At 44.9% G+C, this 27,366-nt stretch overlaps 1 protein-coding gene and 1 pseudogene across 1 annotated transcript in view; both read right to left on the reverse strand.

The window, feature by feature from the left end:
* Window positions 1–16,277, reverse strand: part of LOC126235378 (suppressor of lurcher protein 1-like) — a 375,544-nt gene extending 359,267 nt beyond the window's left edge. Inside the window, exon 1 of the mRNA XM_049944101.1 lies at window positions 16,200–16,277. The gene's annotated coding sequence lies outside the window, so the exon portion shown is untranslated. The remainder of the gene's footprint in view (window positions 1–16,199) is intronic.
* LOC126238381 (5S ribosomal RNA) lies at window positions 13,739–13,856 on the reverse strand (annotated as a pseudogene).
* Window positions 16,278–27,366: the final 11,089 nt, after the last annotated feature.

A 27,366-nucleotide genomic window follows, 5' to 3' on the forward strand; every position in this document is an offset into this window, starting at 1 on the left:
CCTTCTAGAGCACGTTGGGTGGCACGGGATACATGCGGACGTGCATTGTCCTTTTGGAACAGCAAGTTCCCTTGCCGGTCTAGGAATGGTAGAACGATGGGTTCGATGACGGTTTGGATGTACCGTGCACTATTCAGTGTCCCCTCGACGATCACCAGTGGTGTACGGCCAGTGTAGGAGATCGCTCCCCACACCATGATGCCGGGTGTTGGCCCTGTGTGCCTCGGTCGTATGCAGTCCTGATTGTGGCGCTCACCTGCACGGCGCCAAACACGCATACGACCATCATTGGCACCAAGGCAGAAGCGACTCTCATCGCTGAAGACGACACGTCTCCATTCGTCCCTCCATTCACGCCTGTCGCGACACCACTGGAGGCGGGCTGCACGATGTTGGAGCGTGAGCGGAAGACGGCCTAACGGTGTGCGGGACCGTAGCCCAGCTTCATGGAGACGGTTGCGAATGGTCCTCGCCGATACCCCAGGAGCTACAGTGTCCCTAATTTGCTGGGAAGTGGCGGTGCGGTCCTCTACGGCACTGCGTAGGATCCTACGGTCTTGGCGTGCATCCGTGCGTCGCTGCGGTCCGGTCCCAGGTCGACGGGCACGTGCACCTTCCGCCGACCACTGGCGACAACATCGATGTACTGTGGAGACCTCACGCCCCACGTGTTGAGCAATTCGGCGGTACGTTCACCCGGCCTCCCGCATGCCCACTATACGCCCTCGCTCAAAGTCCGTCAACTGCACATACGGTTCACGTCCACGCTGTCGCGGCATGCTACCAGTGTTAAAGACTGCGATGGAGCTCCGTATGCCACGGCAAACTGGCTGACACTGACGGCGGCGGTGCACAAATGCTGCGCAGCTAGCGCCATTCGACGGCCAACACCGCGGTTCCTGGTGTGTCCGCTGTGCCGTGCGTGTGATCATTGCTTGTACAGCCCTCTCGCAGTGTCCGGAGCAAGTATGGTGGGTCTGACACACCGGTGTCAATGTGTTCTTTTTTCCATTTCCAGGAGTGTATATAATGCGCTGCGGGCATATGGAAATGGCTCGCACCTATCTCCCCTCAATTCTTCAAACTTCTCACGTGAATATCTTATTATTACCATTATCTGCCGTTGCTACCATAATTCATCTGCGTCCCAATTGTCCATCACCCATTTAGTTTCTGCTAATTAAAAACTTATTTCATTTATGTACTATTTTGATGTACTTCAACTTAGCACCTCTCTTCACTCTCCCAAATTCCTCCTCCAAACATCTACCGATACAAACATTCTTTCATGCAGTGTCTCAAATGCTACGTTCCCCTCATAATCCTAACCCTGCCAGCCTACATCCACTCGTCACTTCACTCATCTATCCAATAATTTCAGTCAGTAAATGCATTCGATTTTTACGTTTTAACTTATGCAACTGTCCATTTCTTAAACTGCGTGCAACATTCATTTCCACACGTCTCTATCTTAATTCTAATTAATCAACAAGTAAGCCTTTTATGTATCAACTTGAGCAAAAGACGATCTGTCTTTTATTGTCAACCGCCATGTCCATTTTTACCAAAGAACTGAAATTTTGACATCATGTGGCTGGAAAGAGTTTCATCGCATCCGCTGACAGCCTACCACACACCCATATGGGACGAGCGGGATTAGAGAGCACTAATGCAAAAAAAAAGAAAAAAAAGAAGAAAAAAAAACATCATAACAACAATCTAAAACACAGAATGAGATTTTCACTCTGCAGCGGAGTGTGCGCTGATATGAAACTTCCGACCGAGACTCGAACACATTTGAGTTCCAGAATCTTTTTGCCTACCTGTACGTTTTTTACTTAATAGTACGTACTGATGAGGGCCTACTGTAAACTTATGCCTCCAAATTCTACATTTTTATTCTAAATATATACATGTTTATTTCTCAATACAGTCATCCTGGTGGCGAATACATTTCCCTAAACGAGGGACCAATTTTTTGGTGCTGCCAATGTAGGAAGTTTGACTTCCTTGTTGGTGCCACATCACCACCTCGGCTGGCACCGATTCATCACTACCAAAGTCAAGTCGACGAATGTGTTCCGTAAGTGGAAACATGTGGAAATCGAATGTGGCCTAGTCGGAACTGTACTGACGATGATTGATGACAGTGAACCCAAGGCGTCGGATTGCTGCAGATGGCAGAACACTCGTGTGTGGTATGGCAGTGGCATGCTGAACGAGAGGGTGCTTCATGTGTGGATGAACGAATTTGTGCTTTGTTTTCTGAGGATCTATTTGTCAAACACCAGCTTAGTTACGTTACACACCGCCATGTTACACACTAGAATTGGGAGCCTTCTAGCGAAAGTGGGCTGCTGGTTCTGTTAACGAAACGGGAGTCAGCCGAGTAATGTGCGTAATATGTCACACCTCAGCCAATATTGAGAACAGAATAAAAAATTCGGAGGCATTACTTTCCATCCTCCTCTCGTATTTGTCAAAGTTGTGTACTACAGTGACACCATAGGAGTACATATCGTAAACACCATTTTTTGAGCCACCACTGCACATCATTTTTCAGAAACAGTAGCTAAGTTCACATTATGATTGTCCCGGTTGTGTGGCATGGCTTGCGCTATACAAGGTGTCCCAGGAAGAATGGTCAGTATCCAGGGAAAATTCAGGAACGATCATTCGATGAAGAAATATGTAGTAAACATGGGCCCTAGAACACACACCTTAACAGTTCTGAGTAGAAGAGACTTATTCCACAGTAACGAAGATGAACAAATGCTCGTAGCTCTTAAGGTAATTTCCCCCCCCCCCTCCCCATTACCCTCTCCCCTTTTCCTGACAATATTGAAAGTCTACAACATAGACATATATCCATACTGTTTCAAAATGGAGGGGTTAGTTTATTTCTCTGAAGTGGTGTTTATCACTTGTCTTTCAATCTTCTTCTGTCATTTCCGCGATACGTTTCCTCCTCCTGGCCGTTGCATATTAAGATGTGTGTATCATTGTAAGCGTAGAGATGCGAAAAATTATCTCATTTGTACTATTAATTGCTCTTGTTAAATTATTTCTTAACGTTAATCTCTATTACTTTATTAACAGGTTATCAAGTGGAAAAGTGGGTTTTTGTTATTGTATAAACCACAATAACCGACTGGGCTGAAGTTTGAATAGCCACCATTGCGGCTAACTCATCGAATTGTAATGACTTTAGAACCTGCTCTTCAATTTAATTAAACGTAATTCCAACCGCCCAATGTAAATTACATTGTCGCACTTGAAACGTTCCAAATTCACACGGTTGCAAAAAACCAAGCCAAACAAGTTATTCAGAGAGAATGACGTATCTTTAAATCTGGAGACTTTTTTCATTTTATCTCCCTCAGTTCCTATTAAGATGAGCTAAATTAGTCCGCGACCCTTACGAGGTAAGGTTAATATAGGAGAGTAGGTCGGAGGAAGAGCGAGACGTTTCGTCGTTGGTTCGTTTGGTAAGCAAGTGGGCGTTACTGAACTGAAGTGGCAAGCGTTGTGAGAGGCGTTGTGCACCAGGGACGGGATTAGTTAAACACCGGGAGCATATTTACATTGAAGAGTCAGGCAAGATATTGTTTTGTCCTACATAAATCTCTCGATACGATCACGACGGTGAAATAAGACAGCAGAGTCGACAAGAGGACTAATTGGTAGTTTGCTTCCCAGTGATCACAGAACTCTCATGATAACGTAACGCTCTTTTTCCTAATTTTAGGAGTAACAGTCATGTAAAGTCTACATACATTTGATTGTTCTTCCCTTTTGTACAAGTCAAAATTCGTTTGATTGTTCTTCCCTTTCCTATAGTAAACTAATGCTGTTGTCATTTCTGAAGTTATGATACGATCTGTAACGGGACATCTTCCTCAAGCATTACTTTTCCTCAACAGTAGTTGTCGATCCCAGTATTATTTTTCTAATTTTATACAGTTGATTTTCTGAAAACTTTCATATAATTTCATACACGGTATGCTATATTTCAAGCTGAAATTTATGAAAAGGAATTACTTTACAAAATATTTTGGTTCCGATCGGTTAGTACTAATTCTGAATGTGCAATTAAAATTTCGTTTTTTGGAAACATTTGATATTACGAATTATTAGTAAACTTAAAATTTCTGTTGTTAATTACACAATCCTACACTGTTCACTGTGTTCATTTCTGGTTTCTTTTATGGAATAATAATCTAAATTCATACTGTAATAGATACTAGAAAAAATTAATTTGTTAAGAAAAATTGTAAATCCTTTGCAATAGTGTTGTTTCCGCAGAGTGTGAGAGTAGAAGCATGTCTCTCATGTGGTCGGACGAATTTTTGTATTTTTGTTCGAACAATGTAATTTCTGCTTTGTAAATGTGAAAAATCAAAATACCATATGATATACTCAAATGTGAGAAAATATATTACTCAAAAAATAATACTGCAACGACAATCTTCGGATTTATTTGGTTCAAACCAACCGTGAGGGTCTGATGTGACATTTTACAACCTTCATGAATTAGACCTGTTGTGTTGGCAGAAGAGCCAACACTGTGTTATTAGTGTAGGCCGAAATGCACGCGTTTTAGCTCACGCTGGCTGGTGTGAGGAGGGAAGAACTATACTGACGTGAGGTCTGGAACATGACAAGGAATTAGAATTCAAAAAGCGGACTAATTAGTTTGATACTTAACTTTAATCCATTAATGATGAAAGTCGCTCTTGACGGTACATGATTCACAATATTATCTGTTCAGAACACATTCATAGTAACTGAATATGGCGCCTTGCTAGGTCGTAGCAAATGACGTAGCTGAAGGCTATGCTAAACTGTCGTCTCTGCAAATGAGAGCGTGTGTATACAGTGAACCATCGCTAGCAAAGTCGGCTGTACAACTGGGGCGAGTGCTAGGGAGTCTCTCTAGACTAGAACTGCCGTGTGGCGGCGCTCGGTCTGCAATCACTGATAGTGACGACACGCGGGTCCGACGTATACTGACGGACCGCGGCCGATTTAAAGGCTACCACGTAGCAAGTGTGGTGTCTGGCGGTGACACCACAAGACCTCTAGACAAGAAGGAGCCAACTCATCGTGACAAGCTAAGTAAACTAGAAAGTTTATTGTAACCTTCGCTCCTCTCAAATCTTTATAAAAGACTTTAATGTGGACAATAGATGGAAGTAGGAAGGAGGGGGGAGATGACAGGTCCAAAAGCAAATAAATGAAAAGTCAAATTGCGAACATGTTATTTAGATAATTATGAAATATCGTTAACCTTGCAAGAAAAGACTTCTTTCACTTTTTTTTGGAATTTGAAGAATAGAACAGAATAATTTATGAGTACAACGTATAACTGGTAAAGTAAACCAGAGTCATTACTACAGTAATTCAAAGAGAAACGAAAGTTGGCAGTACCACTGCTCCAGAAACAACAAAAATGTTCCACTTTTAGTGAAGGATGAAAATAACATCCATAAGTTACAAAATTTTTACGTAAATTTTTTTTTCCGTTGAATAAACGTAACTCTACATCTACATCTACATTTATACTCCGCAAGCCACCCAACGGTGTGTGGCGGAGGCACTCACGTGTAGGCAGACGTTAACAACACAACAGAAACGACGACGTTTGGAATGGTACTGTAATCAGGTAGCATGGACTGCTGATGAATGGGGTACCAGTGCGTTCAGCGATGAAGTGCAGTTCTCCACTATTCCGAATGACCAAGACGACATGGGGAAAAGTTATGTTCTTTTGTTGGCTAGGAGTGGCAAGGTGGTGATAGTCATGGCATCGTGGTGTGGGAAGCCATCAGGTATGACCTCAGGTCACAGCTGGTAGTGACTGAGGGACTTCTGATGGTATCTCAACAGCCCCCTGATTCCTCATGCGTTACCTCTCATGCAACAGTTTCGTGGTGCCATATTTCAGTAGGATAATGCTCGTCCCTACACGACACATGTCTCTATGAACTGTGTGAGTGATGTTTAGGTGCCTCTGTGGTCACCAAATCAGAAAGATTCTCAGATCTTCCGCCGACGTCAGGCGCGTAATGGGGCCCCTTAGGGATACGGCAGCGAGAGAGGGGAAGAAAACCAATGTGCACTCCGTGTGCATACCGGGGAGAGTCATTCCAGATGTGGAAAGGGTCCTTCCGGATGCCATGAAGGGTACAGGGTGCACCCATCTGCAAGTGGTCGCTCCTGTCGGCACCAATGATGTGTGCCGCTATGGATCGGAGGAAATCCTCTCTGGCTTCCGGCGGCTATCTGATTTGGTGAAGACTGCCAGTCTCGCTAGCGGGATGAAAGCAGAGCTCACCATCTGCAGCATCGTCGACAGGACTGACTGCAGACCTTTGGTACAGAGCCGAGTGGAGGCTCTGAATCAGAGGCTGAGACGGTTCTGCGACCGTGTGGGCTGCAGATTCCTCGACCTGCACCATAGGGCGGTGGGGTTTCGGGTTCCGCTGGATAGTTCAGGAGTCCACTACACACAGCACGCAGTTACACGGGTAGCAGGCGTTGTGTGGCGTGGACTGGGCGGTTTTTTTAGGTTAGATGGCTTCGGGCAAGTACAGAAAGGGCAACGGCCTCAAAGGGTGCGGGGGAAAGTCAGGACATGCGGGGGCCAAGCAGCAATCGGTATTGTAATTGTAAACTGTCGAAGCTGCATTGATGAAGTACCGGAACTTTAAGCGCTAATAGAAAGCACCGAAGCTGAAATCGTTATAGGTACGGAAAGCTGGCTGAAGCCAGAGATAAATTCTGCCGAAATTTTTACAAAGGCAGACGGTGTTTAGAAAGGATAGATTGCATGCAACCGGTGGTGGCGTGTTTGTCGCTGTTAGTAGTAGCTTATCCTGTAGTGAAACAGAAGTGGATAATTCCTGTGAATTATTATGTGTGGAGGTTACACCAACAACCGAGCTAGGTTAATAATTGGCTCCTTTTACCGACCTCCCGACTCAGCAGCATTAGTGGCAGAACAACTGAGAGAAAATCTGGATTACATCTCACATAAATTTTCTCAGCATGTTAGAGTCTTAGGTGGAGATTTCAATTTACCAGATATAGACTGGGACACTCAAATGTTTAGGACGGGTGATAGGGACAGAGCATCGAGTGACATTATACTGAGTGCACTATCCGAAAATTACCTCGAGCAATTAAACAGAGAACCGACTCGTGGAGATAACATATTGGACCTACTGATAACAAACAGACCCGAACTTTTCGACTCTGTAAGCGCAGAACAGGGTATCAGTGATCATAAGGCCGTTGCAGTATCCCTGAATATGGAGGTAAATAGGAATATAAAAAAAGGGAGGAAGGTTTATCTGTTTAGCAAGAGTAATAGAAGGCAGATTTCAGACTACCTAACAGATCAAAACGAAAATTTCTGTTCCTACACTGACAATGTTGAGTGTTTATGGAAAAAGTTCAAGGCAATCGTAAAATGCGTTTTAGACAGGTAGGTGCCGAGAAAACTGTGAGGGACGGGAAAAACTCACCGTGGTTCAACAACAAAGTTAGGAAATTACTGCGAAAGCAAATAGAGCTTCACGGCAAGTTTAAACGCAGCCAAAACCTCTCAGACAAACAGAAGCTAAACGATGTCAAAGTTAACGTAAGGAGGGCAATGCGTGAAGCGTTCAGTGAATTTGAAAGTAAAATTCTATGTACCGACTTGACAGAAAATCCTAGGAAGTTCTGGTCTTACGTTAAATCAGTAAATGGCTCGAAACAGCATATCCAGACATTCCGGGTTGATGATAGCATTGAAACAGAGGATGACACGCGTAAAGCTGAAATACTAAACACCTTTTTCCAAAGCTGTTTCACAGAGGAAGACCGCACTGCAGTTCCTTCTCTAGATCCTCGCACAAACGAAAAAATGGCTGACATCGAAATAAGTGTCCAAGCAATAGAAAAGCAACTGGAATCACTCAAAAGAGGAAAATCCACTGGACCTGACGGGATACCAATTCGATTCTACACAGAACGCGAAAGAACTTGCCCCTCTTCTAACAGCCGTGTGCCGCAAGTCTCTAGAGGAACGGAAGGTTTCAAATCATTGGAAAAGAGCACAGGTAGTCCCAGTCTTCAAGAAGGGTCGTCGAGCATATGCGCAAAACTATAGACCTATATCTCTGACGACGATGTGTTGTAGAATTAGAACATGTTTTCTTGCTCGCTTATCATGTCATTTCTGGAAACCCAGAAACTACTCAGTAGGGCCGGCCGAAGTGGCCATGCGGTTCTAGGCGCTGCAGTCTGGAACCGCGAGACCGCTACGGTCGCAGGTTCGAATCCTGCCTCGGGCATGGATGTGTGTGATGTCCTTAGGTTAGTTAGGTTTAACTAGTTCTAAGTTCTAGGGGACTAATGACCTCAGAAGTTGAGTCCCATAGTGCTCAGAGCCATTTGAACCATTTTACTCAGTAGGAATCAACATGGATTCCGGAAACAGCGATCGTGTGAGACCCAACTCGCTTCATTTGTTCATGAGACCCAGAAAACATTAGATACAGGCTCCCAGGTAGATGCCATTTTCCTAGACTTCCGGAAGGCGTTCGATACAGTTCCGCACTGTCGCCTGATAAAGTAAGAGTCTACGGAATATCACACCACCTGTGTGGCTGGATTGATGAGTTTTAGCAAACAGAACACAGCATGTTGTTCTCAATGGAGAATTGTCTACAGACGTTAAAGTAACCTCTGGCGTGCCACAGGGGAGTGTTGTGGGACCATTGCTTTTCACAATATATTTATAAATGACGTAATAGTGTCGGAAGTTCCATGCGGGTTTTCGCGGATGATGCTGTAGTATACAGAGAAGTTGCAGCATTAGAAAATTGCAGTGAAATGCAGGAAGATCTGCAGCGGATAGGCACTTGGTGCAGGGAGTGGCAACTGACCTTTAACATAGACAAATGTAATGTATTGCGAATACATAGAAAGAAGGATCCTTTGTTATATGATTATGTGATAGTGGAAGAAACACTGGTAGCAGTTACTTCTGTAAAATATCTAGGAGTATGCGTGCGGAACGATTTGAAGTGGAATGATCATATAAAATTAATTGTTGGTAAGGCGGGTACCAGGTTGAGATTCATTGGGAGAGTCCTTAGAAAATGTAGTCCATCAACAAAGGAGGTGGCTTACAAAACACTCGTTCGGCCTATACGTGAGTACTGCTCATAAGTGTGGGATCCGTACCAGGTCATGTTGACGGAGCAGATAGAGAAGAGCGGCGCGTTAAGTCGCAGGGTTATTTGGTAAGCGTGATAGCGTTGCGGAGATGTTTAGCGAACTCAAGTGGCAGACTCTGCAAGAGAGGCGCTCTGCATCGTGGTGTAGCTTGCTGTCCAGGTTTCGAGAGGGTGCGTTTCTGGATGAGGTATCGAATGTATTGCTTCCACCTACTTATACCTCCCGAGGAGATCACGAATGTAAAATTAGAGAGATTAGAGCGTGCACGGAGGCTTTCAGACAGTCGTTCTTCCCGCGAACCATACGCGACTGGAGCAGGAAAGGAAGGTAATGACAGTGGCATGTAAAGTGCCCTCCGCCACACACCGTTGGGTGGCTTGCGGAGTATAGATGTAGATGTATGTCAATTCTGTCTTAGTGCTAATATCCAGGGTATATCGGAGTATGAGATTTGGTTAAACAGACATCAGCAACTGATATTCATGGGAGCAGAAAATAAACTGCTCCGGCTGTAAATAGTGTCATTGGTGCAATCGCGATCGGTGTCAGATGTACAAGACTGCAAAATGAAAATGAAGGAACTATAGTAAGACATTATATACAGCTTTACGCTTGTCTGTTATAATAAAAGTGGGAATTCACTGTCCAACTGTAAACGAGATGAGGCTACGGCCGGATTAGTCAGATGAAACAAGGGTGTCGAACCAATCAGTCAACAAAATGACCTAAGAAACGTGAGAGGTCAAAGGAAGAAAAAAGGGGACAATACTAAGAGAGAATCAACGAATACCGTAAGAGATCTTCTACCGTGAGGCGGAGGCCACCGCACCCAACTCTAGGTTGCGGTTAGGGGACAGCCGCACTTCAAGCCGAGATACGAAATGATGCTCACGAATACAAGCGGCCTTCGTAATATGATGGAAAGTGAAGCCCTGTAGTGGCGAATAACGTAAGGACTCATTGATTAGTGTGATAGTTAACAAAAGGTTGGTACACAGTATGTAACTGAATAAAAGATTCTTTGATGTACATCGTCAAAATATAAGAAAAATCTAAAAATTAAGAACTTGGGCATAAATAGAATGCTTAGCCATCTATCAAGAATGACATAAGAGCTGAAATTGGAAATTTCAAAAAGTCACAAATGAGCCAATACTGACAATTTGGATAAAAATCAAATAAATATAGTAACAACTGAGTATACACAATGAGAAATAGTACTAACTGAAGACTATAATTAAAGGGACAGAAAGAAAATTATAGTCACTTTGAGACTGAAGTTTGAACAGTATTGGTGAGATCTGAGCGCTATTTCAAAAGGAATAATTATTTAGAAGCAACATGTGCTTCACCGTGGTTTGCCCGTTGAAGGGTATCCGTTTAAGCTGTACATAATTTCTGTTTCCTCTAACAAGCAAAGGACGCGGCATTTTTAGTGACTCTGGAGGATACTTAGATTAGTATTTATGTCACTAGTAGAGTTTCTATTAACTTTCAAACGGAGAAACAAAGTGGACATAGAATTATTAAGTTTCTGAATTTCCTCGAATCGGTTGCTCCGATGTAGATGTCACTGGGAATCATTACTTTCAGTCTCATAAATGTGAGCCCATGTGGCTTTTTCTCCGGGCGGTTCTAGGCACTTGCGGGCCGGTGTGGCCGAGTGGATTTAGGTGCTTCAGTCTGGAACCGCGCGATCGCCACGGTCGCAGGTTCGAATCCTGCCTCGGGCATGGATATGTGTGATGTCCTTAGGTTACTTATGTTTAAGTAGTTCTAAGTTCTTGAGGACCGTTGATGTTAACAGACGATAGGGCTCAGAGCCATTTGAACCATTCTTGTGGCGTTTGGAGATCCTACCCTCACGGTGCCTATTTCGAAGACCAGTTCTAAAAGTTCTTAATGTTGCATGTGCTGGATGAGTGTGTCAGCGTGCTGAACTGGATAGCCATTACATCTCTCGATGCACTTGATAATTTCAAGTTCGTTTTGTATTCCTGTTCGCAAAAAGACACTTTGGTGGCACGATGCACTGCTGCATGCAATGCAGCCATCTTAAATTTCTTCAGGTGATTCATCGAGCTGTAAATTAGTTTGTCAGTCGTACTCTCTTTCCTAAACAATTGGCTTGTTATTATTTCAGAAATTTCTCTGGAGAGCTCCAATTTATAACTCTGATGTGTTCTAGTATGCAACAACGTGACTCCTCATGTTCCCTGGTCTTTATCTTGTGTCTGATCACCTGCATCCATTCATGACCATTGTGCATTCCGACGGACTTGGACAATTCCAGCAGGGCAATGCGACACCCTAAACATCCAGAATTGCTACACAGTAGATCCCAGAACACTCTTAGGAGTTAAAACACTACCGCTGGTCACCATACTCTCCAGACACGAACATTATTGACCATATTTGGGATGCCATGCAATGTGTTGTTCACAACAGATCTTCATCCCTCGTCCTCTTACGGATTTATGGACCACCCTGCAGGATTCATGGTGTCAATTCCCTCCAGCACCACTTCAGAGCCGTACGGAGTGGCCGAGCGGTTCTAGGCGCTACAGTCTGGAACCGCGCGACCGCTACGGTCGCAGGTTCGAATCCTGCCTCGGGCATGGATGTGTGTGATGTACTTAGGTTAGTTAGGTTTAAGTAGTTCTAAGTTCTAGTGGACTGATGGCCTCAGCATTTAAGTCCCATGGTGCTCAGAGCCATTTGAACCATTTTTGAACCATCCCAGACGTTAGTCGAATCCTTGCTACGTCGTGTTGCGGCACTTCTGCGTGCTTGCGCCTACTCGATATTAGGCAAGTGTATTAATTTCTTTGGTTCTTCAGTGTATGAAACGTGCTGAAGAAATATAAATTTAAAAAAAGAAGAGTGGGATTCGAACCACCATTCCACCCCCATCAGTTCGTGCTCAAACTTGGAATGCATTGGTATATCACTGACAAGTGTAACGTATCCTGCAGACTTCTCGGAAATCGCCTAAGTAGTACACCATACTGCTTGCACATTATGTTGTCCTAATGGATTGCCAAAATTGTGTAATGTTTGAGATAAATCCTTGATATGAACGTCGTGGCCTCCACATACTAGTGTTACCAGTGCGGAGCCGGAGCAAGTCGATAGTGTTATGCTAGTTTTTGTAGTATACATAATACGCGGCAAGTTTACAGATGTCTTTTCACCCGGAAGTCCCAGTCTCTCAGCAACACGGGAGCACCTGCAAAAGTTGTAGGATCGATTCAGACGGTGCGGCATGCTCCGATACCGTTGCTTTACCAAACCGCACGAGAAAGACTATCGCCCGGTTGCAGTCTCTGTGTGAGAGATTGTAGCTCGTTACACACAGTCGTTGGGATTTGTAAATACTAGGTATTATATCTGCATCTATGCAAGTTTTCACGAACTTCATTATGATAAGAGGTACTCGGTCAAAAGCTTACTCAAACTGGTCAGGCAATGCTATGATTAACTTTATTTCATTACAAAGTTAGTGACATTGACGATGGTATGAACGTCTTCATTGTTGGAGAAGTTTTACTTTGCACGATTTTGCAGTTTCGACGATGACCACCAGTTACATTTAAACAAATATCTTCGAAAGCTTGGAAACGTCGTCTATTGCATTGAATTATTCAGAGTGGAAAGGACTTTTCTGTAATATCATGTGTCTATTAAAGTCTAATGTTTTGTGGACATCAGAGGTCAGCGTCGTCACAGTTTTGTGCTCTACCATTATCGATAATCCTTACTAATGACGGTTAATACAACACGGTACCACAATTTGAATCGTACAAATCATCCCTAAGTGTTACCCATCGCTTACGCCGTGTCTTTGCTGAATACACTCCGTATAACGTTGTATTACAGTTAGCGACATTTAGTTGTACCTACGCAGGTGAGATACTTGCTACAGGCTGAATTATACTGAGGCAGTCAAAAGGCGTCACACATTTTTCAGCGTAACCCTAGTTGGAGTCAGCTAATATTAAGCTTAGTATTGTAAGTATATTAATGGGACGGACTTTCACCTCCTATGATTTTGCTATAAGCTCTCAAATCGCAATAGTTCTACCTCATTGAATCCGGATATGGGGATTACTGAAGAACACTTGCGTGTTTTGCAGCCTATAAGGACTTCCGTTACGTAATGTTTGCATTGGTGCCAGACTAGGTCACATGCCGTCCGCAATATCTGTACGAGAGCGGGCTAAAAAGTAATGCCTCCGAATTCTTCATTTGAACACTCAAAGGTTTTCAGACAAAAACTTTATTAACATTCTAAACTAAACTTCTCTCGAACAGGCCTTTAAGGCCCAACGGTACCGACCGGCCGTCGTGTCATCCTCAACCATAGGCCTCACTGGATGCGGATATGGAGGGGCATGTGGTCAGCACACCGCTCTCCCGGCCGTATGTCAGTTTCCGAGTCGGGAGCCGCTACTTCTCAATCAAGTAGCTGCTCAGTTTGCCTAACAAGGGCTGAGTGCACCCCGCTTGCCAACATCGCTCGGCAGACCGGATGGTCACCCATCCAAGTGCTAGCCCAGCCCGACAGTGCTTAACTTCGGTGATCTGACGGGAACCGGTGTTACCACTGTGGCAAGGCCGTTGGCTTATTAACATTCTACATCATTATTTTTCATGTCTACATATTTGCAGCCCTCTGCCGCTAGAGGGTTTAAAACTTGAGCGCGTAACACGGCGGTGTGTAAAGTAACATGTCGGTGCTAGAGAAACAGCTTGCAGTAATCGAGTTTCGAATTCTAAGAGACCGTCCACCCACGCAGCACCCTTTACTTCAGCACGACAATGCCATACCACACAGCGCTGTGACACCTGCAACAGTACAACGCCTTGCGTTCACTGTCATCGACCATCCTCAACCCGTCCCGAACGAGTCCTATCCGATTGTCATCTGTTTCCAAAACGTAACGAATGCCTTCGAGAACTTCACTTGGATAATGATCAAGCGGTTCAAGCAGAAGTGAGGTTATGGCTTCGTCAGCAATAATAAAAATCCACTCGAACAATGTTGGTATCAAGAAACGGGTCTTTGGAAGAAACGTTTTCAACGCCAAGGTGACTATGCTGAGAAATGAATATGTAGAAATAAAGAATAAAGATGCACGACGTTAATAAAGTTTTGTTTAAAATGCATAAAGTGCTTTCATATAAAAAATTTTGAAGTCTTTCCAGCACACCCTCGTACATGCTTGCACTTATTTGTCTGATTTCTACTAGATTATATATAAAACGTTTACATTTTAGAAGAGCTTTACAACTTCTTATTTCCTGCATACATTAATTTCTTTAGTTATCTATAAATCCATGCAATAGTGTGAAAGTGGGGACAGTAAAGCTGTAGAATGTCAATAACGTTTGTTTTATTTAAAGATCTTTAAGAGTGTACACATGGAAAAAATCAATGTCTTTAGTTTTCAGGAAGCCTTCATAGTTAGTCACCGTCTACGTCACCATTCAATGGACAGATTATTGTAAAGCGTGCCATATACTCACATTCCATAGGACGGTGTGGAGCAGTATTTTATTTATCCCAGAATACAAATGCACTGTTGCCAGCAAAATACTGTTAGTAACGATGTCGTTTACCATCTGACATCGAACCGGCCACCTCCCAGTCCTGCACCACCGCAACGACATATGTAAATGGCCTCCGATACGAAGACGTGCGTTCTCGAAAAGTATCTCTATTACTGAATCTCTGCCCTCATCGGATTGACTAAAGTCCTCAACAAAGAACACACCAAGGCATTACGCCACCATAAATTCGAGTTACGATGCAGAAAGCACCAGATATCAGATCTCTTTTACATTATCATGGACTCTATATGGTTTTTTAACTTCAGATTTACAGATGAATTCTAATAATCAGATACTTGAAATGATCAACATTTGATAAAAAAAAAGCAACAAAATATGTCCGCTTAAGATATAGCACGGAGCGCAAATATTCGCATCGCTATCTCTGTCAGTGTCAATAAAATAGGTAATTATAATTTTATCGCTCATTTAGCACACGCTCATAAAGCGCTGAGTTGTGACTATAATGGTTATATCGACATTTCTGACTGTAGTAACAGAAAATTTAATCGTCAGAGAAGGTAGGAATTGGATTTCATTGCAACTGTTTAAATTTATTCACTTGACCAATTCTGTTTCGCAGGTTTTACAACAAGCAGGCTTTATATTCTGATACAAATGTGACATCAGTTTCGTTCTTAAGAGATATAGAATTTTCTTCTCACTAAACAATCTACCATCTTGTTGTAGACCTTAAGACTAGAATGCCATGGATACTATTAGCAAGAACGAACGGAACGACGTATACCTTAACATGAGTGGAAAATTCATGATGACTGTTGATTTGGAAAATGCCTAGTATCTAGAGAAAATTCTAACAATTTTTTTATGTGAACATGGGAGATAGGGATGACAATCATTTACAGTGGTGTTCTGGTTTATATATTATCTCAAGACTGAGTTTGAAAAATTGGATATTCACAAATACTACTTTTGCCGTGTTATTAACCACCGAGTGGCTGAAATATAGAAAATGCCTTTGGACGATAGTTCAAGATTTTCCAATTGATGCGGTTCTTTATGCCTTCTTGAATTTCCTAAACATGGCTGATTCAATATGAAGTATTGTTAATAGTGTTTCAGCGGCGTATGGCTCCTATTTCTTGTCCACTACGGTGGAGAAAGTTACGAGTAGCAGGGACATTAGAATTTTTCAGTATGAAATTATCCTTTAAAACATGAAACCAATCAGAACTATTTTTATCTGTCTCAGAATCTCAGGTCAAGATGAAAAAGAAGGAAAAACAATTAGAACAAAAATTAAATTACTAGACAATGAATAGATATGCCCCCCTCGTCCCTCCAGAGTCCACCACAAACAAATACTAGTTCCACGGCTGAGAAGCGCTACTTACGTGACCGAAGGGTTGCGCCTCGTCGCGTCTGCGAGGCGAACAGCAGCGGGGTGGCACGACGTCCGCGTGCCGCTGCTGTCGACGGCGAACTGCGCCGCCCGAGGGTTGCGCTCCTCTCGCCGGCTGCGGCCGCGCCTACTGCGCATGCGTCCTACACGATGCATTTCACCGCCAATCCCCTTTCCTCTTAGTCGCTCTCTTCTCGAAAATGACTCTTCTGTCCCCTATTGCGTCATATCTGAACGAATCTGACGGAAGTTTGTATTACATTTCAGAAGACACAAGCCTTTCCTGGACTGGGATTCGGTGGTTCTAATCTGTATAGATTTCACAAATGTTGACAAATTCCAGAAGAAAAATAATAAGTTGTTTCCAGAATTAAATTTTCACTCTGCATCGGAGTGTTCAAATGGCTCTGAGTACTAAAATAGTTCAAATGGCTCTGAGCACTACGGGACTTAACATCTGAGGTCATCAGTCCCCTAGACTTAGAACTACTTAAACCTAACCAACCTAAGGACAGCACATACATCCATGCCCGAGGCAGGATTCGAACCTGCGACCGTAGCAGCAGCGCAGTTCCGGACTGAAGAAGTGGAGTGTGCTCTGATATGGAACTTCCTGGCTGATTAAAACTATGTGGTGGACCAAAGCTTCCTGGCTGATTAAAACTATGTGGTGGACCAAAGCTCGAATTAGGGACCTTTGCCCTTCGTGGGAAAGTTCTCTTACCGGCAAAGCTACCGAAGGACGGCTGAGGACCCCTCCTGACAGCTTTAGTTCTACCAGTACCTTATCACTTACCTTCCAGATTACACAGAAGCTCTCCTGAGGATCTTGCAAGATTAGTACTACTGGAAGGAAGGATTCTGCGGAGACATGGCTTAGCTACGGGCTGGGGGATGGTTCCATAGTGAAATTTTCACTCTGCAGTTGAGTGTGCACTGATATGAAACTTCCTGTCACATTAAAACTGTGTGCCGGACCGAGATTCGACCTTGGGACCTTAGCCTTTCGCGAGGAAGTGCACTGCCACCATTTGTTCATTAAGCAAGGGCACGACCGATTCTCAGCCTCTTAGTTCTTCAGCTTGGTTCTTAAATGATCCTGAAGTAGGTCACTCGCTACATTTTAATGTTTTCTACCTTGCATTTTTAGTATGTACACACATGATCAAAATTATGCGGACGCCGTTATGTAATGCGGAACTGATCACTAGATGTCGCGGAAGGCGGGGAGTATTGAAAGGTCAGTGAAGAAGAACAACAGCAGAATGGGTCAGTAAGGACACTTCACTAACTTTGAACGTCTAGTAGTAATAATATGTCACCTAAAAAATCCATTAAGGACGTTTCAACGCTTCTAAAGATGCCCCAGTCGACTGTTGTGACTGAAGAGGAAATTCGAACGAACAGTAAGAAACAGACAGATCTCACGTTTTGGTGGAGGGGGACCGTAAAGCACTGTGGAGAGTGGTTGTTAATAAAAATCACATAAATCAGTGGAAGGAACCACTAGCGAGTTTCTAAATGATCGCCAGTCTGAATAGCATAATTACTGTGCTTAGGGAGTTGAAAAGGAACGGGTAAAATCATCCAGCAACTCCTCATTTGCCACTCATGTCTGTAGCCAATGCTAAGCAGCCATTGGGGTGGTGTAAGAGGGACACCACTGAACAATGGAAGAGTGGAAACGAGTGATTTGGGCTGATGAGTCATTTAATACCTAGCGGCAATCCTATGGCAGGATACGTGTTGGCGAATGTCTGGAGAGCGGTACCTGTCATTATGCGTAGTGCCGAAAGTGAAGTATAGAGGAAGTGTTGTTACGATGCTGGAATTCTTTTCTTCGTGGTTAGGGTATCGTCCCCTTATTCGGCTTAAAAAATGAACATCTGTCTGAAGAGGACTCGGAAGATACAACGGTACCGATAGACTGCCGCGTGTCATCCTCAGCCCACTGGATGTGGGTATGGAGGGGGATGTGGTCAGCTCACCACAGTCCCGACCATTGTCGGTTTACGAGATCGGAGCCGCCACCTCTCAGCCAAGTAGCTTCTCATTTTTCCTGACAAGGGCTGAGTGCACGTCGCCTGCCAACAGCACTCGCAGATGGGGACGGTCACCCGTTCAGTTGCTAACCAAGCCGGACTGCGCCTAACTTCGGAAATCTGACGACGACGGGTGTTGCACTTCAGAAAAGGCTAAACGTGGAAGTGTAGGAACACATTTTACACCATAGTGGCCGCATGCAGCAGATGAACAGTTCGAAGACGATGACAAATTTTATCACCATGTCAGTGCCTCCTGTCTTCAAACATAACCTATGAGGCATTGGTTTGTGGACAATAACATTCATGAAACTGATTGCGCTGTCAAGAATCCCGACCTGAACCCAATGGAAAGCCGTTGGGATGCGTTAAAACGTCGACTTCGGTCCAGACCCCAGCGTCCGACATCACTGCCAACTCTGATTGCTGCTCTTGAGGAAAAAGTGGTCTCCCCTTCGTCCACAGACATTCAGACCACCCCATTGAAGACCTCAGCAGCAGAGCGGAATGTCAGCTAACTGCAGTCCGGTACTTTTCGTCAGTTAGTGTAGATAATCTCAGCAGAAAAGAATATTAGTCACACTCAAGAGACCGGTGGTCGCTGTAGAGCGCGTTAGATAGTATAAAATTGCTACCAGCTGGTCATGTGACCCTCTACGACTGACGTAAGCCATCACAGTTAAGTGTTTTGTATGCATCAATGGAATGCCATGGAACCAGCGCAGTGACGCGAGTAGATGTGTAGACGTGACAGAATTTTAGAAAAGAGCTATCGTGTTTGGACGTTCCCATGACGAAACTGTGAATGAAGGAGGGCTATATTGTGGTTTATGCACGCGGACTGTGCGGAGTGTCTGCAGGGAATGGTATACCACTTACAGCCATGTAACTCGGCATGAAAACTGAAGTGTCGGTGGAAGTGCCAACACCGTGTTGTTTGAGGAAGCTGAAATGCACGCTATAAGCTCACGCAGGATGGCGTGAGGTCTGAAACAGGATACTTAATGAATGCTATAAAGAAAAGTACGTAGCTGCTGGAATACTTAACTTTAATCCACAATTGGTGAACATTGGTCTTGTTACTGTACATGCTTCATTAGATACATAGCAAAGGAGAAATGGCGCCTTGCTAGGTCGTGGCAATTGACTTAGCTGAAGGCTATGGTAACTATCGTCTCGGCAAATGAGAGCGTAATTCTCAGTGAACCTTTCCTAGCAACGTCGGCTGTACCACTGGGGCGAGTGCTAGTAAGTCTCTCTAGACCTGCCGTGTGGCGGCGCTCGGTCTGCAATTACTGACAGTGGCGACACGCGGGTCCGTCGTATACTAGCGGACCGCGGCCGATTTAAAAGGCTACCACCTAGCAAGTGTGGTGTCTGGCGGTGACATCACAAAAACAGTGAAAATACCCAATTCGAACTTGCAGTGACCGGTGACACGCCTTTTCAGTGACATTAGGTTTAAATCCTAATAAAAATTGCTGTTGTTTGAAGGCAGGTCCATTTGAACCACTTTCCGTGGAACATTGTGATGGGAACTGCATGCAATGGAGATTCGGGGTACCTCGAGGAAGGCCACTGCTAAGAGCGACAAGTAAATCATTACGTATTAAATAGGCGAAACAACCTTAGACGTTATTCTTGGTGAAGAGTGGAGCAGTTGTTGACTAGTACGTTTCGGTACGTTCAGTTCAGTGTACCGGCTCCACACGTCACCATTGATAGAGGACTGAAGATGAACATGTTAGACTGTAAACAGTTACGAGTGAAATCGGAAATTACCAGGATCAGGTAAATAACGTTAACTAACAAATGTAACCTTGAACAACAACAACATTTATTTTTAAATATTTTCTTTGATAACAGGTTCCCTTTGAGAAAGAGGTAGAAAAACTTAAGGTAAATTGCCGTTACGGGCGATCAAAATGGTGAGTAAGAAAGCCGTTAAATTGCAATGACAACCTCGGACAAATTCAAGAAATAAGATTTTAACAATATTGGTATTTTTAAAATTTTAGAATTAAGCAGTTTTAAGTAAATCAGCCAATTAAAATAACTAAAACAGTTCGAGATAAATTTCTTCAAGCGAATATACACTCCTGGAAATTGAAATAAGAACACCGTGAATTCATTGTCCCAGGAAGGGGAAACTTTATTGACACATTCCTGGGGTCAGATACATCACATGATCACACTGACAGAACCACAGGCACATAGACACAGGCAACAGAGCATGCACAATGTCGGCACTAGTACAGTGTATATCCACCTTTCGCAGCAATGCAGGCTGCTATTCTCCCATGGAGACGATCGTAGAGATGCTGGATGTAGTCCTGTGGAACAGCTTGCCATGCCATTTCCACCTGGCGCCTCAGTTGGACCAGCGTTCGTGCTGGACGTGCAGACCGCGTGAGGCGACGCTTCATCCAGTCCCAAACGTGCTCAATGGGGGACAGATCCGGAGATCTTGCTGGCCAGGGTAGTTGACGTACACCTTCTAGAGCACGTTGGGTGGCACGGGATACATGCGGACGTGCATTGTCCTGTTGGAACAGCAAGTTCCCTTGCCGGTCTAGGAATGGTAGAACGATGGGTTCGATGACGGTTTGGATGTACCGTGCACTATTCAGTGTCCCCTCGACGATCACCAGTGGTGTACGGCCAGTGTAGGAGATCGCTCCCCACACCATGATGCCGGGTGTTGGCCCTGTGTGCCTCGGTCGTATGCAGTCCTGATTGTGGCGCTCACCTGCACGGCGCCAAACACGCATACGACCATCATTGGCACCAAGGCAGAAGCGACTCTCATCGCTGAAGACGACACGTCTCCATTCGTCCCTCCATTCACGCCTGTCGCGACACCACTGGAGGCGGGCTGCACGATGTTGGGGCGTGAGCGGAAGACGGCCTAACGGTGTGCGGGACCGTAGCCCAGCTTCATGGAGACGGTTGCGAATGGCCCTCGCCGATACCCCAGGAGCAACAGTGTCCCTAATTTGCTGGGAAGTGGCGGTGCGGTCCCCTACGGCACTGCGTAGGATCCTACGGTCTTGGCGTGCATCCGTGCGTCGCTGCGGTCCGGTCCCAGGTCGACGGGCACGTGCACCTTCCGCCGACCACTGGCGACAACATCGATGTACTGTGGAGACCTCACGCCCCACGTGTTGAGCAATTCGGCGGTACGTCCACCCGGCCTCCCGCATGCCCACTATACGCCCTCGCTCAAAGTCCGTCAACTGCACATACGGTTCACGTCCACGCTGTCGGGGCATGCTACCAGTGTTAAAGACTGCGATGGAGCTCCGTATGCCACGGCAAACTGGCTGACACTGACGGCGGCGGTGCACAAATGCTGCACAGCTAGCGCCATTCGACGGCCAACACCGCGGTTCCTGGTGTGTCCGCTGTGCCGTGCGTGTGATCATTGCTTGTACAGCCCTCTCGCAGTGTCCGGAGCAAGTATGGTGGGTCTGACACACCGGTGTCAATGTGTTCTTTTTTCCATTTCCAGGAGTGTAATTTGAAGACATTAGTTGGACCCCAAGAAGAGGAATATTAACAAAGATTATATAGGGATATCCAAAGGTTTTCACGAAAAAATTTACAATAAAACATAGAACAAGTAAGCAATATATGTTAAACATCAAAAAGAAAATGTCCTGTACGAAGCCAGCTAATCAAAGGCCTCTTGACCGACAGCAAAACTTCGTTTACAGTGCAACTCAGGTAACATAAGACACTCCACTTGAGCACAAGTAGCCAGGACGTGCGACATTAAATAAATGGCCAGTCGCACTGCGAAATGATCGAGAGCTGTGCACACGGCCGCACGTAAGCCCGGCACATGCGGCAAGAAGCCGCCGATACTCTTTCCCAGCAACTTAGTATGTGCTGTTAACAAACAAGAAAGATAAGTTACTGCCTGGATACTACAATAAGTAAGGTTACGGTTTAACCATGATTGCACTTATAGAGGGTTTTCGATAACCTGATATGCCCTAGGAAATGAGCTTCGCTAACATACAACTATAGAAGTGGAGATGTAACTTCCTGCACGGAGAAATAATAAACAACTAGCTAGGGTTTTACCAGTAGCCGTAGCTCATGACATGCTTAAAAGGGCTGAATTACAGTAATAGCAGAGAGCCCATCAGCTTCTCATACATCGTGAAAGCAAACATTAAAATTGAGAACAACTGAATCTCGAACAGCAAGAAGTCGTAGGCCCCTGACGTAGGTATGCGTGACAACTGGGCGCATCACATAATCATATCAACATTAACCATGGAATTTTTTTAGTTTTACTTTTATTTTATTTTATTTTTTGTGCGCGCGAGGGAGAGAACGCTGGCCAGCAAATCGTTAAAATGGCTCTGAGCACTATAGGACTGAACATCTGAGGTCATCAGTCCCCTAGAACTTAGAACTATTTAAACCTAACTAACCTAAGGACATCACACACGTCCATGCCCGAGGCAGGATTCGAACCAGCGACCGTAGCAGCAGTGCGGTTCCAGACTGAAGCGCCTAGAACCGCTCGGCCAATGCGGCCGGCGCTGGCCAGCAGATTAAGACAGATGGCTCTCGATCTTCCACCATAATCGAGTCCATCAACATGAGGTGGCAAATAAGAGGGAGCCGAGAAGGTGGAAACGTGGGTTCTACTATGCCAAGACTGCTTCGTAGCTACAACAGGAAATCAGAATTAACTAGCAGGAGTACAAAATAAGAAAGTATTTATTACTTAAATTTGCTTTAGTCCATGATCAGTTGGTTGACAATTATAGAAGACGCGAGTAGATTAAGCGTCTGTAGAATGACATAATTTACAAGTCACATCTCTTGCAGTGACGAATTAATCTCTCGTTATCTTGAATGTCGAATCCGGTGAGTTTGAAGACTAACTTGGAACGGAGCTACAAAGACTTGATGGCAGCAATGGCTAAGCTGCAGACGATGACTAACTCCTGCGCTGGCTGACCACTGCGAACTGTAGACAACTGCACTACTCTCCTGCTGCACATGAAGTGGCCTAGCGGCGCTTCGCGGCGAGCGTAAGTACTGCGATTGGCTGTGTACTCTTTGGCTAACACAGCCTTTCTTCTGTTCCGTTTATCGAGAGAATCGCATCCGGCGGATCGATCTTTCAGGCGGCGGTGTGGTCGTATGAATGACGACATCACTAAGACAAGTTGCATCGAAGTCGCACAGCCAGCCGGGTTGGCCGAGTGGTTCTAGGCGCTACAGTCTGGAACCGCGCGACTGCTACGGTCGCTGGTTCGAATCCTGCCTCGGGCATGGACGTATGTGATGTCCATAGATTAGTTAGGTTTAAGCAGTTCTAAGTTCTAGGGGACTGATGACCCCATAATGCTCAGAGCCATTTGAACCATTTTGAAAGTCGCACAGAGCAGGCACGGAAATACACTATTCCACAAAATCACAAAGCCGAGTAACAAGGTGCGCATGATGACTCAGTGTAGCCGAGTGGTGTAAAGCGCTGCAGTCACAGACTGTGCGGCTGGTCCCGGCGGAGGTTCGAGTCCTCCCTCGGGCATAGGTGTGTCTGTTTGTCCTTAGCATAATTTAGGTTAACTAGTGTGTAAGCTTAGGGACTGACGACCTTAGCAGTTAAGTCCTATACGATTTCACACACATTTGAACATTTTTGAACGACCGAGTGAAACATAAACCCAAACGTCTGTTCAAACAGCTTTCGGACCGGAAAATCTGTTCACAGAGCTGAACAACTTGTTACGCTCAACATTAGCGAACCAGTCCTCGCCTTCTGCCCAATCCTAGCGAAGAGGAGTGAATGACGACCTGGGAAAGAGGTCGTGCTGATCCACAGCCCGTGTGCCTCGCTCCAAGCACTGCTGCTGTCCCCCACAGTTCCACGCTGTGTGAAAACTCCCGTCAACTGCCGGTGCTGCGCTATTCAGTGTCCTCTCAAAGATGCGATTTTTTTTCCTTTATTGTAATTTAAATACCTGTACATCAGGTAGGCTGGCAGCAGCACCTTACGCTGCTCTTCAGCCTCAGAGTTAACAATGAGAAAACACATAGAAGACACAAAAGAGATTGAACAATTTGGCGGGTAAAAAACAGTAGACACAGAACATAAAAAACATGAAGCCGTTCTCACTTGACGAAAAACCACAGTGCAAACTGTCGACACGACGCACAAACACTGATGATGTCGATGGCACATGTTGGAGCGTGACGGCGAGCACTAAACACAAACACGATGAAACACACACGAGAAACTGGTGGCGATCATCACAAACACTGATGATGTCGATGGCACATGTTGGAGCGTGACGGCGAACACTAAACACAAACACGATGACACACACACGAGAAACTGGTGGCGATCATCACAAACACTGATGATGTCGATGGCACATGTGAACGTTGGAGCGTGACGGCGAGCACTAAACACAAACACGATGACACACACACGAGAAACTGGTGGCGATCATCACAAACACTGATGATGTCGATGGCACATGTTGGAGCGTGACGGCGAACACTAAACACAAACACGATGACACACACATGAGAAACTGGTGGCGATCATCACAAACACTGATGATGTCGATGGCACATGTGAACGTTGGAGCGTGACGGCGAGCACTAAACACAAACACGATGACACACACACGAGAAACTGGTGGCGATCATCACAAACACTGATGATGTCGATGGCACATGTTGGAGCGTGACGGCGAACACTAAACACAAACACGATGACACACACATGAGAAACTGGTGGCGATCATCACAAACACTGATGATGTCGATGGCACATGTGAACGTTGGAGCGTGACGGCGAGCACTAAACACAAACACGATGACACACACACGAGAAACTGGTGGCGATCATCACAAACACTGATGATGTCGATGGCACATGTTGGAGCGTGACGGCGAACACTAAACACAAACACGATGAAACACACACGAGAAACTGGTGGCGATCATCACAAACACTGATGATGTCGATGGCACATGTTGGAGCGTGACGGCGAACACTAAACACAAACACGATGACACACACACGAGAAACTGGTGGCGATCATCACAAACACTGATGACGTCGATGGCACATGTTGGAGCGTGACGGCGAACACTAAACACAAACACGATGACACACACACGAGAAACTGGTGGCGATCATCACAAACACTGATGATGTCGATGGCACATGTTGGAGCGTGACGGCGAACACTAAACACAAACACGATGAAACACACACGAGAAACTGGTGGCGATCATCCCCGGCGCGCGAATGTCCACGTAGCGTGTGCGAGTCCGGGGAACTGCTGAGAGGGGAATCAAAGATGCGACTCTAGCGGCCGCTTTTGTACACTAGGCGAGGCAGCGATAACTGCACAAGGGGTAATACGCGCCCCCTGGTGAGACGCCAGCTAAAAGTTATCGATAGTGAAATAAGCCACCGCAGCTCAACTAGAATAAATGAATAAATATTTTAATAAACATAACAAACCATCAGTTGTAAGTTAATCTCCAATTTACATTATAGGCTTCCGGTTTTGGCGATATAAGAGACCATCATCAGGCCCTCTGTTCTAGATAGCGGCTGAATTTTTCAGTGAAAAATAACCAGTTTCACACCAGCTTTTGTACGCACGACTTCAGATACACGTTAACAGCCAGAATCGCGCTCTAGCTGTTGAGAGAGTCGTACAGAGTCGTGCTTACGTTGCCTGTAGGCTGTTGTGAAGACTGGCTATTTTTCATCTATGACTTACACGAATCCTGTCACCCTGAAATTCAGCTACTGTCTAGAATAGGGTGTGTGACCATGGCGTATTATATATCTGAAGCCAGTAGCCTATAAACTGGAGATGAACTTAAAAGCCGATGACCTTTTTTATATTCCGTGCGGCCGGCCGGCGTGGCCGAGCGGTTCTACGCGCTTCAGTCTGGAACCGCGCCACCGCTACGGTCGCAGGTTCCAATCCTGCCTCGGGCATGGATGTGTATGATGTCCTTAGGTTAGTTAGGATTAAGTAGTTCTAAGTTCTAGGGGACTGATGACCTCAGATTTAAAGTCCCATAGTGCTCAGAGGCATTTGAACCATATATTCCGTACATGTCGGCTGCTCTCCTACCGTCCAACATATCAAAAATGAATGCATGCAAGTTAAATAAATATTAGTTGCGATCTACACTGACTGTATTTTCCCGAAGATTGTGTAGTGGATACTCCCATAGTCCAAGATGACAACACCGTGTTCATTTTATCTGCCGTTACGTGTATTCAGACTCCATTTCACAAATCAGCTCACCCACTAATTCAGCTGATGTAGATCCCATAGAAACCTCTCAAGAATGGGTGGAACGTAGTTGCGTTGATCTGGGGATCCATCATTAAATGAGTTGCTTCAGTTGGTTAGGGTAACTCCGTACACTCATTTGGACTTTGCTTCCCACCAAACTGAGATAATTATGAATAGGAGAGCCTGTATTACACATCGTTAACGCCACACTTCCTGGGTGTGATTAAAGTTGTGATGGTGGAGTCTGCATGTTTTCTCTGTAAGGGACTGTATGTCTGTTCAGTGTATGACAAAAAGTGCAAATACTCGTACATTTGCAACTATCCTCTATAAGCTAATGCAGTGCATGCAGCAATGGGTGTAGAATGCACTAGAATCATTTAACCCAATTCATGTAAAGTGCTCTTGTGATATCGAATGATTGTGGGCCAGTATCTAAGTCAAACATAATATTTGTACACAAAATACGAGTAGAAGTAAGTGGACATTTACATTCTCTTCGCATAGCTGTGACTGACAGGACTTAAATGCCGAGCATTTTGTAAGTAACCTGTTTGTATGTGTTGCAGCGCTATAGACTGTGTTAATATCGCTGACAGCGTTCTGCGCTCTCGGCAAGAGATTCTGTGGGTGGATGGACTGGCAGTTAGTAAGTGGATAGGGAAGTGTGTAGATATGATATTCTTAGTGGAGACTCTGTGTTGGTAGGACGTGCATTGTAAAGTGAGATGAAATGATGCGTTGTAAGAAAATACGCTACGAAATGTATGAGGATGGATGGATGGATGGATGGTTAATAATATCTGGACAA

Source organism: Schistocerca nitens, chromosome 2, assembly GCF_023898315.1.
Source record: "Schistocerca nitens isolate TAMUIC-IGC-003100 chromosome 2, iqSchNite1.1, whole genome shotgun sequence".
NCBI classification, from domain to species: Eukaryota; Metazoa; Arthropoda; class Insecta; order Orthoptera; family Acrididae; genus Schistocerca; species Schistocerca nitens.